This window comes from Lycium barbarum, chromosome 1 (assembly GCF_019175385.1).
Source record: "Lycium barbarum isolate Lr01 chromosome 1, ASM1917538v2, whole genome shotgun sequence".
NCBI classification, from domain to species: Eukaryota; Viridiplantae; Streptophyta; class Magnoliopsida; order Solanales; family Solanaceae; genus Lycium; species Lycium barbarum.
The window spans coordinates 81274848-81290164 of record NC_083337.1 but is presented as its reverse complement, the minus strand read 5'-3'; positions in this window follow the sequence as shown (position 1 = coordinate 81290164).

Below are 15317 nucleotides of genomic sequence, written 5' to 3'. Positions count from 1 at the left end.
TATGAATTGGGCCAAGGAAAATACAACACAAAATTTAGGCCCAAAGAATGGAGGGTGGCCGGCCTTAGCCATGGCCCAAACCCATTATTTTGATGTCATGTGCATAGCACATGACTCTTAAAAGGATATATATATCATATATAATTGGATAATTATCAAGAACCTTCAAGAAAACACAAAGCAAGAAAGAAAGAAAAAGAGAGGGCAATTCGGGTTTGAGAGGAGAAAAGAAAGAAAAAAAATTTTGGAGCCAATTCCTTGGTTTTAAAGTTCATCTCTTGTGAAATTATTATCAAGTGCAAAGCCCTCTACAAGTTGATATAAGTGTTGCGGCAAGAAAACAATTCTTATCTCCAAGTGAAGGACTTGAAGAAGGTGAGGATTTCATGCTTTTGTTATGTTATGAATGGTATATGTATGTTGTAGTATGTGTGAATGAATGGAAAACATGGGAATTTTGTGTGTTGGGACTAAGTGTGTGTTAGCCGTAGGTAAGCATGTATATTGCATGGTTTTGGTGGCTTGAATTCATGTTAGAATCTAGTATGTGATGGTAGAAATTGTATTAGAAATGAAAGTTGAATGAATTGGGTGGAATTGGAAAAAAATGAATGTTGGCCGTGGCTATGGAAGAAGTTGGAATGGTGATAAATTGTTTTGTTTGATATGTTAGTTGTATGGTTATGATCCTTATAAATTAAATGATGTAAGTTTGCATTGATTTGGAAGTGTTGGAAGAATTATGGCATTGAACTTGGTTGTATGTCATTATGGGAAATTATGCGAATTTATATAGTTTTTGTATAATTGTGAAAGTAAGATCATAGGATGTAAATTGATGTTGTTGTTAGTGAATTCGGAATGAACGACGCAAGTTAGAACGTTCGTTGTAAGTTTTGATGTTTTGAAAGAATTATGGAAAGTAATGAATCTTGGGCAATTTCGTATATGGCTTGGAATATATTTGGAATGTGATTGAATAATCTTGAATGAGTGAATGAATACAATAATATGGATATAGATTTGGAGTTTTGGAAGTTTGAATGAAAAGTTGCCAACTTAGGTAATAAGGTAGAACTTTGAAGCTAGAGTGGTTTGATTATGATTTGTGTTGTTTGATGATGTGTGGGCTGTTGTTGTTGATGTATTTGGAGCCGAGCTAAGTCTCGGGGGTGTTAGATTTATAGGGGAAATGCTGCCGAAATTTCGGTAGACAAAAATGAAGTTAATGGCATTTTTAAGCCTAAGAATCTCAATTGGTAACTTTGACCATTTGCAGATTTCAGACGAAACGGGACTTGACTTTTGGGAGAGCATACGACGTCTGTAAGGTATGTAAAGCTTCCCACTTCTTCGTTTGGCATGTCTTAGTATGCTAGGTGAATATTGGAACCTCCGGAGCATTTCTGCTCCTCGAAACCCGATCCACAGAAAAGTTACTATTCATTCAATTCAATTGAAGCCTAAGGGCTCTATTTTGGCTAGAATGCCACCAATCGTCCGAAACCTATCGAAATGTGGTCGGGTAACTTAGAAATGATTATGTATGAACTTTTGGCCCCTAAATGTTCGTAAATTATGTTCGCCACCTCAATTCGACTCGAGGTGGGCCCGCTAACCCCGAGACGCCCTATTTGTCTTATTGGGCTGTCCTTTTGAATAAAGTTTGAAATGATACCTTCAATTTTGGAACTTCCTCCTACGGGACGTGTTTTGAATATTACGATACGCTAAGTTACGTTTTGAGCTATACGTACTATTTTGGAAACGTTTTGTGAAATGAAACCTTGTATTCGATTATTTTGTATTATGAAATGACTTATGGGATTACTCTGTTTGAAAGACTATTTTGAAGTATGATTTGCATCTGTTTGCTCACGACTCCGCTCGTGCCTTATTATGACTTCGTTCACCGGTTCCCGGGCCGGTTATGATTCGTGCGCCTTACAATAATTCGGCCGTATGCTGTGTTACGATTCCCGAGGCTTCGCCATAGGGCCGGGTTCCGTTTGGAGTTATGCTGTGATATGGCTCGTGATGCGATACGCTCACCTATGTTTGTGTTTGTGTTCGGAGATACGGAGATTTGAAACCTTCTGGTGTTATGCTGTGTGTGGCGCCAGCGTCGGAGTGGCGACCACATTCCTAAGCGTTTGCATGATTTCGTTTGCATTATGTATACGCATATGATTTTAATACGGATTTTGACATCCCGATCTGTACTCCACTTTGTTATCTGATTTGCTTTCAGCTTTGATCCATATTTCTGTACTCCGTGCTTTACATACTCAGTACATATTTCGTACTGACCCCCTTTCTTCGGGGGCTGCGTTTCATGCCCGCAGGTACAGATATTGGTGATCCTCCATTGTAGGCTTCACTCTTTGCTACTTCAGAGTACTCCTTCTGATCCGGAGTCCACTTTTGGTACAGACTTCTTTTGCTATGTATATGCTCTGTATATTTGACGATTTGGGTACGGCGGGGCCCTGTCTCGCCATAAGTCTGTGTTTGGAGTTCGTAGAGGCCTGTAGTCATATATGTGGGGCGAGGATCCTATATATATGTTTGTTTGAGTTTGTTTTTCTGGTCTTAAAGCGGTTCGTTTGTTTTGATGGCCCTAAATGGCCCTTATGCTTATGTTGCACTTTTGACCGGCGATGTCTATTCCGCCGCTCAATTTGGATTCGATATGACATTTTGGATTTGTGCGACCGCTTAAGACATATTTTGATATAAATTCTGTTGATATGACTTTTATGAATTTTTGGAATATGCTCGGACTTGGTAAATGAATATGCGGTTTGGTCTGGGTACCTAGGTAGGGTGCCAGTCGCGGCCACGGGGCTGGGTCGTGACACCAGACCACCCAGACCCCGTTGTCCTCATTGCGGGAAGTCTCATCCTGGGGAGTGTTATCGAGCTACTGGAGCTTGCTTCTCGTGCGGTAGTCAGGGCCATTTTATGAGAGACGACCATTGGCGAGCGGTTCTGGTAGTGTGGCTCAGCCGCCGGTTCATCATCTGCTCCATCTGTTGCACGCCCGACAGGGCGAGGTGCGCCGACACCGGCGGGACGCGGTCGAGGCCGCGGTGGCGTTTCAGGTTCTAGCGGTCCCTCGAACCGCATATATGCTTTGGCCAGCCGCCAGGATCAGGAGGCTTCGCCAAACGTCGTCACAGGTACATTACTGGTTTTCTCCAGATCTGTATATGCATTGATTGACCCTGGTTCTACTTTATCATATATTTCCCCGCTCGTTGCTAGTAAAATTGGGATAGTGTCTGAGCCTATAGATCCATTTGAGGTGGCTACGCCGGTTGGGAATTTTGTTATAGCGAGACAGATCTATAGGGATTGTTCTGTGACTATTTATGATCGTTGCACTAGGGCTGATCTGATAGAGTTAGACATGCTTGAGTTTGACGTCATTATGGGTATGGACTGGTTGTCTTCTTGTTATGCTAATGTTGACTGCCAGAAAAAGGTAGTCCGTTTTCAGTTTCCAGGGGAACCAGTTATAGAGTGGTTCGGATCCACCGCATCGCCGAGGGGTAAGTTTATTTCATACCTCAAGGCTAAGAAGATGATCCAGAAGGGTTATATCTATCATTTGGTTCGTGTGCACGATACTGCAGCGGAGATACCTACCCTTCAGTCTGTTCCGGTCGTCAGTGAGTTTCCAGATGTATTTCCTGACGAGCTTCCTGGCCTTCCGCCTGAGCGGGAGATTGATTTTACTATAGAGTTGATGCCGGATACGCAGCCTATATCTATTCCCCCGTACAGGATGGCACCGGCTGAGTTGAAAGAGTTGAAGGAGCAACTGAAAGATTTGTTGGATAAGGGCTTTATCAGACCCAGCACATCACCCTGGGGAGCGCCGGTATTGTTTGTTAGAAAGAAAGATGGGTCACTGCGGATGTGTATTGACTACCGGCAGCTGAATAAGGTGACTATTAAGAATAAATATCCCCTCCCCCGGATTGATGACTTGTTTGATCAGCTGCAGGGTGCTAAATATTTTTCGAAGGTAGATCTGCGCTCAGGTTATCATCAGGTACGAGTGCGGGAGTCAGATATCCCGAAGACTGCTTTCAGGACCCGGTACGGGCACTATGAGTTCAGAGTTATGTCTTTCGGGCTGACTAATGCTCCAGCGGTATTTATGGATCTGATGAATCGGGTATTTCGGCCTTTTCTGGACATGTTTGTTATCGTGTTTATTGATGATATTCTGATTTACTCGCGATTAGCCGAGGAGCATTCAGACCATTTGAGGACGGTACTTGGCATTCTCCGTCAGCAGAAGTTATATGCTAAATTCTCCAAATGTGAATTCTGGTTGACTTCTGTAGCATTCTTGGGCCATATTGTCGGTGCAGACGGTATTCGGGTCGATACGCAGAAGATTGAGGCTGTACAGAATTGGCCCAGACCTACTACACCGACGGAGGTGTGCAGTTTTCTGGGATTGGCCGGATATTATCGCAGGTTCGTGGAGGATTTTTCTTCTATTGCAGCACCACTGACGAGGCTTACTCAGAAAGCAGCAAAATTTCAGTGGACCGATGCCTGCGAGCGCAGCTTTCAGATGCTGAAAGAGAGTTGGTTACGGCCCCAGTATTGACTCTTCCAGAGGGATCAGACGGGTATGTTGTCTATTGTGACGCCTCTGGTATTGGGATAGGTTGTGTATTGATGCAGCACGGTCGAGTCATAGCCTATGCTTCCCGGCAGCTCAGACCGCACGAGAAGAATTATCCCACTCATGATCTTGAGTTGGCCGCAGTAATTCATGCTTTGAAGATTTGGCGGCATTATTTATATGGGGTCCATGTTGATATTTATACGAACCATAAGAGTCTCCAGTATATTTTTAAGCAGAAGGAGCTAAATTTGCGGCAGCGGAGATGGCTTGAGTTACTAAAGGATTACGACGTTGATATTCTGTACCATCCGGGGAAAGCCAATGTGGTAGCTGATGCGCTTAGCCGCAAGTCCGTAGGCAGTCTGGCTGGTGTACCATCTGATAAGAGAGATTTGGTTCGTGATATTCATCAGCTGGCCAGCCTCGGAGTTCGTTTGGCAGATTCTGGAGATTCTGGGATTTCTGTTCGTGCAGTTGCTGAATCATCTATTATTCAGGAGGTAAAGCAGCGCCAGTTTGAAGATCCTCTTTTGATTCAGTACAGAGATGTGGCTCTTAATAAAGCAAAGACTCAGTTTGAGATCTCGCCTGAAGGAGTATTATTATATGACGGCAGATTCTGTGTACCGGACGTTGCGGGCTTACGGCGGCAGATTATGGGCGAGGCCCATAATGCACGGTATTCTGTTCATCCTGGTTCCACTAAAATGTATCGGGATCTCAGGTCTTTGTATTGGTGGGACGGCATGAAGAAAGATATTGCTGAGTTTGTTAGTCAGTGCCCGAACTGCCAGCAAGTTAAGATCGAGCATCAGAAGCCCGGTGGATTATTACAGGAGATGGAAATTCCAGCCTGGAAATGGGAGATGATTAATATGGATTTCGTTGTTGGGTTACCGCACACTCCATGCAGGTATGATTCTATTTGGGTTATTGTTGACAGGCTGACGAAATCAGCCCATTTCCTTCCGGTTCGGACTACTTATTCGGCTGAGGACTATGCCAGATTGTATATTAGAGAGATAGTCAGACTTCACGGAGTCCCTATATCTATTATTACTGACCGAGGTGCCCAGTTTACAGCTAATTTCTAGAGGTCATTTCAGGAGGGATTAGGGACTCAGGTGAGCCTTAGTACAGCTTTTCACCCTCAATCCGACGGGCAGGCCGAGCGCACTATTCAGACGCTCGAAGATATGTTGCGGGCCTGCGTTATTGATTTCAGGGGCAGCTGGGATGATCATTTGCCGCTTATTGAGTTTGCCTATAATAACAGTTATCACTCCAGCATTCAGATGGCTCCGTACGAGGCCCTTTATGGCAGGAAATGCAGATCTCCTATTGGCTGGTTTGACGTGGGCGAGACTAAGCTGATTGGGCCAGATGTGATCCAGGAAGCTGTAGATAAGGTAAAGCTTATTCGAGAACGATTATTGGCTGCTCAGAGTCGACAGAAAGCTTATGCAGATAGACGACGTCGACCGTTAGAGTTCCAGATTGGCGACTGGGTATTCCTGAAGGTGTCGCCCATGAAGGGTGTCATGAGATTTGGTAGAAAGGGTAAGTTGAGCCCCCGGTACATTGGGCCGTATCAGATCGTTCGAAAGATAGGCGAGGTCGCCTACGAGCTAGACTTACCATCCGACTTGGAGGACGTACACCCGGTGTTTCATGTGTCTATGTTGCGGAAATGTATTGGTGATCCTTCCAGGATATTCCCAGTTGATGACATTCAGGTGACGGAGCAGTTATCTTATGACGAGCAGCCTGTATCTATTCTGGATCGACAGGTGCGGAGACTACGCACTAAAGAAGTGCCCTCCGTCAAGGTCCTGTGGCGCAACAATAATCGGGAGGAGATGACTTGGGAGGCGGAGGACGAGATGAAAAGGAAATACCCTCACTTGTTCCCGACGCCCACAGGTAATCTAAACCTTTCAGTTTGTTATGTTGGTTGATAAAAATAATTTTGTATACCACTAATAATAAAGAACTCCCCCGCCTTGGTCATAAGACTTTATAAGATTAATTTAACATTCGGGGACGAATGTTCTTAAGGGGGGGAGAATGTTATGTCCCGTGTTTTCGCATATTTGGAAATCGAGAAAAAAATGAATAAGACTTGTGTGTTATAAGGAAATATTTTGATTCTAGATAATATGACTATGTTGGTTATGAAACTATTGGTGCTAAGTCATTGGGGAAGGCCGAGGGTAAATTTGGAATTTCGGAAATTAGTTTTAGGAATTTCAAAACGAGATTTTTTCGAATTGGGCCAAGAAAAAGATTGAAGCCCAAGTGTTAGGGGTGGGCGGCCAAGAGGCCATGGCCCAAGCCCCATTTGTAGGGTCATGTGATTTCCATGTGACCCATTTAATCAAGTACATATCCATGTTTATCTCTAAGAAATTCAAGGAAAAATCAAAACATATCATTGAGAGCTCCAAGCCCCTATTCGGCCGAACCCTCTTAGAAAAAAAAATAATTCCTAGCCTTGATTTGATCCTAAAAATCTTGTTCTTTCCATATTTGTAGTGTACTCAAGAAGCTCTTCAACGTGATATAATTTATTTGGCGGAAGAATCACATTTGCGACAAGTCGGATTTTCAAGAAAAGGTAAGAATTTTTCCACTTTGATGTTATGGAATTTGTATGAATATGATAAGGATTAAGAATAGACGAGAACTTCGTAGTTTTGGTGTGTGTATGAAATCGTGGGTGTGTGCGTGTGTGGTGTTGTGGCCGTGAGCTACAAGGAGTAGAAGGCAAGGTGAATTTGATTTGTTTAGTTGATTAGTTGTGTCGTTGTGGCATTTATAACGTAAACGAATGTTTAACGAAATGAATTGGTATTGAAAGTGGTGGCGGATTATTATGGAAAAGTATATGATTTCGGTATATTTGTGTATATCCTTATATAATTATGATATTAAGATTTCAAATGTGACTTATGGTTGTTGTTAATGAATTTGGAATAAAACAATGCGAGTTAGTAAGTTCGTCGTAGTTGTTGACGTTTGGGATGCAATATGGGAAGTAGCGAATTGTTTGAACTTATGTATATTGCTTGGAATATTATTGGGACGTGTTTGAATAATCTTGAATGAGTAAATGAATACAATAATGTGGATATTAGTTTGGTATTGTGAAGTTTGAATGAAAGTTGTCAACTTATATAGAAAGGAAGAATATTGAAGTTAGAGTGCTTTAGTTATGGTTTAGGATGTTTGTGATGTTTGGGTTTTTGTGTTGATGTATATTGAGCCGAGCTAAGTCTCGGGGGTGTTAGATATATAGGGGAAATGCTGCCGAAATTTCGGTAGACAAAAATGAAGTTAGGGAAATTCTTAAGCCTTAGAATCTCTAATTGGTAACTTTGACCATTTGCAGATTCTGTACGAAACGGGACTTGAGTTTGGGGTGAGCATAAGACGTCCATAAGGTATGTAAAGCTTCCCACTTCTTCGTTTGGCATGTCTTAGTATGTTAGGTGAATATTGGAACCTCCGGAGCATTTCTGCTCCTCGAAACCCGATCTACAAAACGACTACTATTCATTCAATTCAATTGAAGCCTAAAGGCTCTATTTTGGCTAGAATGCAACCAAATGTTCGAAACCTATCGAAATGTGATCGGGTCACTTTGAAATCATTATGTATGATCTTTTGGCCTTTAAATGTTTGTAAATTATGTTCGCCACCTCAATTTGACTCGAGGTGGGCCCGCTAACCCCGAGACGCCCTATTTGTCCTATTGGGCTCCCTTTTTGGATGAACTTCGATATGAGATCTTCGACCTTGAAACTTCCCTCTATGAAATATGTTTTGACTATTATGATATGTTAAGTTTCGTTTGAGCCATACGTACCACTTTGGAAATAATTTGTGAGATAAACTTTCGTATGAACTAATCATTCGACTATTTTGGTTTATGAAATGACTTATGAGATTATTAAGTTTTGAAAGGCTATTTTGAAATATAAATTGCATTTGTTCGCTCACGACTCCGCTCGTGCCTTACTATGACTTCGTTCACCGGTTCCCGGGCCGGTTATGATTCGTGCGCCCTATGATAATTCGGCCGTATGCTGTGTTACGGTTCCCGAGGCCTCGCCATAGGGCCGGGTTCCGTTTGGAGTTATGCTGTGATATGGCTAGTGATGCGATACGCTCACTTATGTTTGTGTTCGGGGAGGTACGGAGATTCGAAACCTTCTGGTGTTATGCTGTGTGTGGCGCCAGCGTCGGGGTGGCGATCACGTTCTTGAGCGTTTGCATGATTTCGTTTGCATTATGTATATGTATATGATTTGATACGGATTTTGATATACTGATTGGTACTTCCCTTTGATATCCGGTTTGCTTTCAGTTTTGACTCATATTTCTGTACTCCGTGCTTTACATACTCAGTACATATTTCGTACTGACCCCCTTTCTTCGGGGGCTACGTTTCATGCCCGCAGGTACAGACATTGGTGATCCTCCACTGTAGGCTTCACTCTCTGCTCTTTCGGAGTACTCCTTCTTGACTCGGAGTCCACTTTTGGTATAGTCTTCTTTTGCTATGTATATATTTTGTAGATTTGACTATTTGGGTACGGCGGGGCCCTGTCTCGCTATATGTCTTTGTTTTGAATTCGTAGAGGCCTGTAGTCATATATGTGGGGCGAGGGTCCTATGTATGTTTGTTTGATTTTGTTTTCTGGTCTTACAGCGGTCAGTTTGTTATGATGGCCCTAAATGGCCCTTATGCTTATATTTGCACTTATGACCGGCGATGTCTATTCCGCCGCTCCGTTTGGATTCGATATGACATTTTGATTTGTGCGACCGCTTAAGACATATTTTGATATAAACTATGTTGATATGACTTTTATGAAATTCTGAAATACGTTCGGATTTGGTAAATGAATATGTGATTTGGTCTGGGTACCCAGGTAGGGTGCCAGTCGCGGACCACGGGGCTGGGTCGTGACATTCTTACCCAAATAGTCTCGCGCTTTGCCGGTAGTTTCTCTTGGGAGCTTCACTCACTGAGGTTTCTTACCTTTCACCTTCTCCCGACACTTTGATCTCTTTGTTTTCCATCTACTCACTCTCTTTCTTTTCCAAATATCGCTGCATTAAAACTTTCCAATCTTAACCTGTAGTGAAAATGACATCAATTTACCTTGTAACACTTATATCATTTATTTTTTTGCTGTCACTCGAACTTCGGTACCCTTACTTGATTAATGTCTTCTTTACCGTAGCGCCGGTTGCTGGGACCCACATGTCCACCGATACAATCATATGTGGGATATCCTACACATTCATATATATATATATATATATATATATATATATATATATTTATCATTAACTAGCCCACAAATACTTCCAAACGCTATTCAAGCCTATCCAAATTTCCAGAGCTGTGACACACTTTTTGTCTCTTCTCCAGTCTAGCCTACCTCGTCTTACGCGACCTCTTAAGGTTTCCAGCCATTCCGTATACTCTAGTTTCCCTTAGGTTACTCTAACTTCTCATTTGTCTCTTATGTCTGGATATATAGAATTTCTTGCATACTTCTCAGGGGGTCACCCATCCTAAAATTGCTCCCACCTTAGCACGCTTAACCTCGAAACTTCGATGGAATCCGGTGCCTTAATGCTGATATATCGCGTCCACTTCCTCGCGTGACCTTTATTACATGTTCTGGGGCAAGTCGAAGTCTTACAGACTCCGAGACATTTCGTAACACGTCCTTTCTTTTACAATTACTATTTTACGCTTTTCAATTCCCAATGTTCACCTCCCACCTGTATGTATGACAACTTCCTGTCCTGGGCTTCCAGATTCCCGATGGTAGTGATCGCACCTTCATTGCCATGCCAAATCCATAACCTTTTTGAAACAACGCATCTCACTTATTGCCTATTTACAATATTTCCTTTCCACGCTTCTTCCTGTTAGTTCACCTAATCTGGCAGAATCTCCTTTACCATTCCTACTATTCAAAATCTGTACGCAGCAAATATCGACAATACCTCCCAGAACATACGGCTATATGACACATTCAAACCATCCGGTGTTTCCAGTTTCAAATAATAGAACAAATATATCAAGGCTTACTTATGTGACTTTCCATATCGCCACCCACCTTCCGTCGTATGTAAGGCTTATATAAGGAATTTCATTTCCTATGACTTGGCTCTATTGCACGATCTAAGACAGAAAGAAGGTCAACAATCCCTAGATGCCCCGCAGCCTCCTGTTTATAAATGTGGCCGGCTTCACACCCATAAACAGGACTCTACCGGACACGACTTTGCAGACAACCCCCTAGGACAACCTGCTCTGATACCACTTTGTCACACCCCGATCTTACTAGGGTGTGATGGGGACCCGACCCCATACTCAGAGCCGAGCGAACCCGCTGACTCTTGTTACACACATAGTCTCTTTGAACTCTTAAACCACATATAATGAAATACATAGTAAAGCTTTCAAGATCTTTCCTTTCATCGTACTCAATTCAAATAAATTCCATTGTCACATGAAACTTGTAACATGAAACAGAATAACACATCGGCTGGTGGAGCATATTACAATACCGACATTCTATACCCATGACTCTGTCTGCAAAGTCTCTAACTTCGAACAAGACATCACAGCATAGTACTCTGACCCGGAAACACTCCAGGGCAAATGGAGCTTGCCAACTCCGCTAGAACATCTTCTATAATAGCTTCAACTCATCTGGGTGTACGTGCGCGGCATGAAACGCAGCCCCCGAAGAAAGGGGGGGGGGGGGTCAGTACGAGCAATGTACTGAGTATGTAAGGCATGAATAGTAACATAGTAAGAGATGTGATTATGAATAATAACAGAATAGAGATATAGAGCATATCATGGGGTAAAAGCGTAACCTGTACATCTGAGTGCCTTTTAGGCGGGTACCATGCATGCTTAGTGCTGCGGAACGTGCAGCCCAATCCATATATATATATATATATATATATATATATATATATATATATATATATATATATATCATACTTTCTTTGAAAACATTTCTTTTTAATAAATATAGAAAATAGAACATATCATATTGCTGAGGCGTCGGCAGCCGATCCATTTAACCACATATGTCCCGCGTCCGGGATGATATCATGTCATATAATACCAACTAATCAGGTGGATACGCGTATATAACTCTCTGGCCGTCTTTCCCATATACATATGCATGTATCATGTACATATGTCAGCGTCTATAGCGCTCTGGCCCTTTTTCCCATATACATATACGTGTATCATGTACACATATCAGCGTCTATAGCGCTCTGGCCCTTTTTCCCATATTCCCCATATACATATACATATACATATATCATATATATATATATATCATATAGGCAACATGCAGGAGAGCCCAAAGAAAGTCATGTATCTATCGGAGTGACGTAAGGTCGGTAACCTCCGATTATATTATGGAATAATCATCCCGACTTTGTCTCACCTTGAAGGAACAATTATTATAAGATGAGACTAGCAACGAATAACAGCGTACATAAACCGACACCTGAAGGCTCAGAAACAAGTTTCCGGTCAATCCGACTTAGTATAAAGAAGTTATGAGCGTTTGAAGTACAGAACCTTCTATGAACTTTTCAGAAGCAATTTTTTTTTGGGAAATCAAAGCAATAATCATATCAAGTATCTTTAGACATGAACTCATACTTATCATAGGCATCATAAAAATATTCTCATCCTTGACATCAGCGTTGTCACTATGAAACATATCCATCGTTATTGTCATAAGAGCTTACAAAATCATAAACCTCTGTTTTGGTAGAATACGGACACTTTGGAAAGAAAAACATTTGCGAGTTATCGGGAAGAGAATCATGACTTAGTATCATAAACATCTAACTTTTGAAAACTAGGAAAATATGGAAGCAATTATGAAATCCTAGCATCGGAATCATGCCTTGAAAGAAAGGGACGAGCCTTAACATACCTGCTCCACGTCCTATTAGCTACGCTTAATTGTCCAAGCTCGTTATCGCTAGTATACATTCAAGAAGATTTACATAATCATTAGATTCATCGTCACACACACTTGTCTTAGTCTTTCAAATAAATTCACTTATGATCTGCCGAAACTTCGGCAGCATCTCCCCTGTAAATACACCATCCCCGAGAATCTAACTCGGCCCAAATCATCAATCAACAATCCGAGAATTCAACTCGGCCAAACTATTAAGAACAATACCAACAATCGTGCCAACAACATCAACAATCAATTCAAGACGCATTCTAACATTAACAACCGTTGTCATACAATTCAACGACATTTCATTTATATTCAATTCAAGTCACATAACATTCAAAACAACCCAATCAACATACTACTTCACCCGACACCTTCCAATTTCAAGAAGAACAATAACAACCTATTTCCTTCTTTCAAATTCAATCACCACGACCCAACTTACATGTAACACCTCGTAGCTTCGAGTGAAAGTTCGACTCATAAGATGACAATATAATGGAACCAATATGAGGGTTATAGGAAGTGTCTTGAAAACTAATTAAGTCATAAGAAATGTCTTTGGCCAAAGCAAAGTTGAAAACCACTCTACAGGGCATGTTTGCCAATGAGTTTGTGGAAGGTCTTACTTCCTATGATCATAACCCCTTTAAATATTTAGAATTTGGGAAACCTTCCTTGATGAAAGTTGTAGATCTTTGAAATAGCTTTCCAACGATAGGTCGCCCAGCCCAAACGGAGCTACGTACAAAAAGTTATGCCCATTTTACTGAAGCCTGTCTTCGCTGGGAAATGGGTGACTTCGACGGGAAGATCGACGTTTCGTCGATCTGATCGACGGTTCGTCCTTTGAACCGTCGATTGCGCATTGTTCACTGGAAATTGGATCAATTCGACGGAGCAGATCGACGTTTCGTCGATCTGATCGACGGTTCGTCCTTTGAACCGTCGAATGTGCATTGTTCACTGGAAATTTGGCCAATTCAACGGAGGAGATCGACGTTTATCGACGAAACGTCGAATGAGCCGTCGATTGGAAGTACGTTTCCGGCTGATCTAACTTCGGGAGGCCATAACCCTATTATAAGTTGGGAATTTGGAAAAATGTATAACATGAAAGTTGTAGATAATTGAAATAGCTTTCCAACGGTATATTATGGGCCTCGAGGAAACATCTGGTTAGGGAGATATGAACGTTTTAAGACAGAAAGGTCATGCTGGACAGTGGACTTGGTCCAACCCGAACTCAAGTTGGGTCAGACCCATTTCCACTTAATATTTAAGGGAAATGTCCAACCCTAGCAGCCTCCTTCCCTCATATTTTCAGATTTTAGAGAGATAGAAAGGATAGTTAGAGAGAGAAAGGAGAGGATCCAACAAGTTGAAGGCCTCAACTCCCAAGGCTCGTGAAGGATAAAGTGTAGTACAAGTTCTTGCCGTCGTTCTAAGCTACAAATCAAACTTTGGAAGTTGATTTCGTGGTGGATGCTCACAAAAGGTAATATTCCTACTCTCAAATCATTTATAGTTGAGAATTGATGAATTCTTGGGAGAATAACAAATGGGTTTGATAAAGGAAATTATATGAATTATGCTAGAGTTTTGGATTGTTGATTTGGGATTGTTGTATTCATGTGGGTGATGAAGAATGACGTTATTACACCTAATTGAGATTGTAGAATCACCTAGAAGTAATAGAATGGGAATTGGGTGAAGAAACACCATTAATGGAGATTGTGAAGCTTTATGCCCACTAAGTGTTTGATAAAATGCTTAGATGACCAAATCATGAATATTATTGCTAATATAGAATCCCTTTGACTTGTATTGCTATAGATCAAAGTTGAAAGGGGTGACGAACATTGTATTACGCTCAAAGGCTGGAATTAAGGTATGTGAGGCTAACTATCTACGTTAGGGAATGTTCATAATTCTCCCTACGCCTCATTCTTCATACTTGTTAGCAATTTGACTCAGAATATAGTTTAGCCCTAGTTTCATGATATGATATAGAACTGTTATCTTCTAAGGTTGCAGTTACAAAATTCGTTCATGGTTGTCACTTTGAACATCATGAACTCAACACGTAATCTTTGTAGACTTATGCATTATTATCACATGAGTCTCAGTCAGTGTATAGCCAGTTATTTACAAGAGTCCCATAATCAGAAACAGTTATCATGCTATCAGATATAGCCAGTCTCAGTTTTGTGAATTGTTAATGTTGAACACCTGTATCTGTACTTTTGGGCCCTAGGCCACAGTTTATGCATACGTATTGCTTGGGCCAGAGGCCACAGTTTTTGTGCACATTATTTGGGCCCGAGGCCACAGTTATAATTACAGTTTTACATGTGATTCTTCATCCAGAACAGGGAGTACTTCAGCTTCTTACTTTCCTGTTTAGTTCAGTTTCAGTTTCAGTTTCAGTTCCAGTATTTTATTGCTTCAGTTGCTTTACATACCAGTACAATTCAAATGTACTGATGTCCCTTTTTATTGCTTGGGGACCTGCATCTCGCGATGCAGGTAACGATACACAGGTTGACGCCTCAGCTAATTAGGAGTGCACATATCAGCTATTGGTGAGCCTCACATTCATTCGGGGCGTTGTCAGCTATCCAGTTATT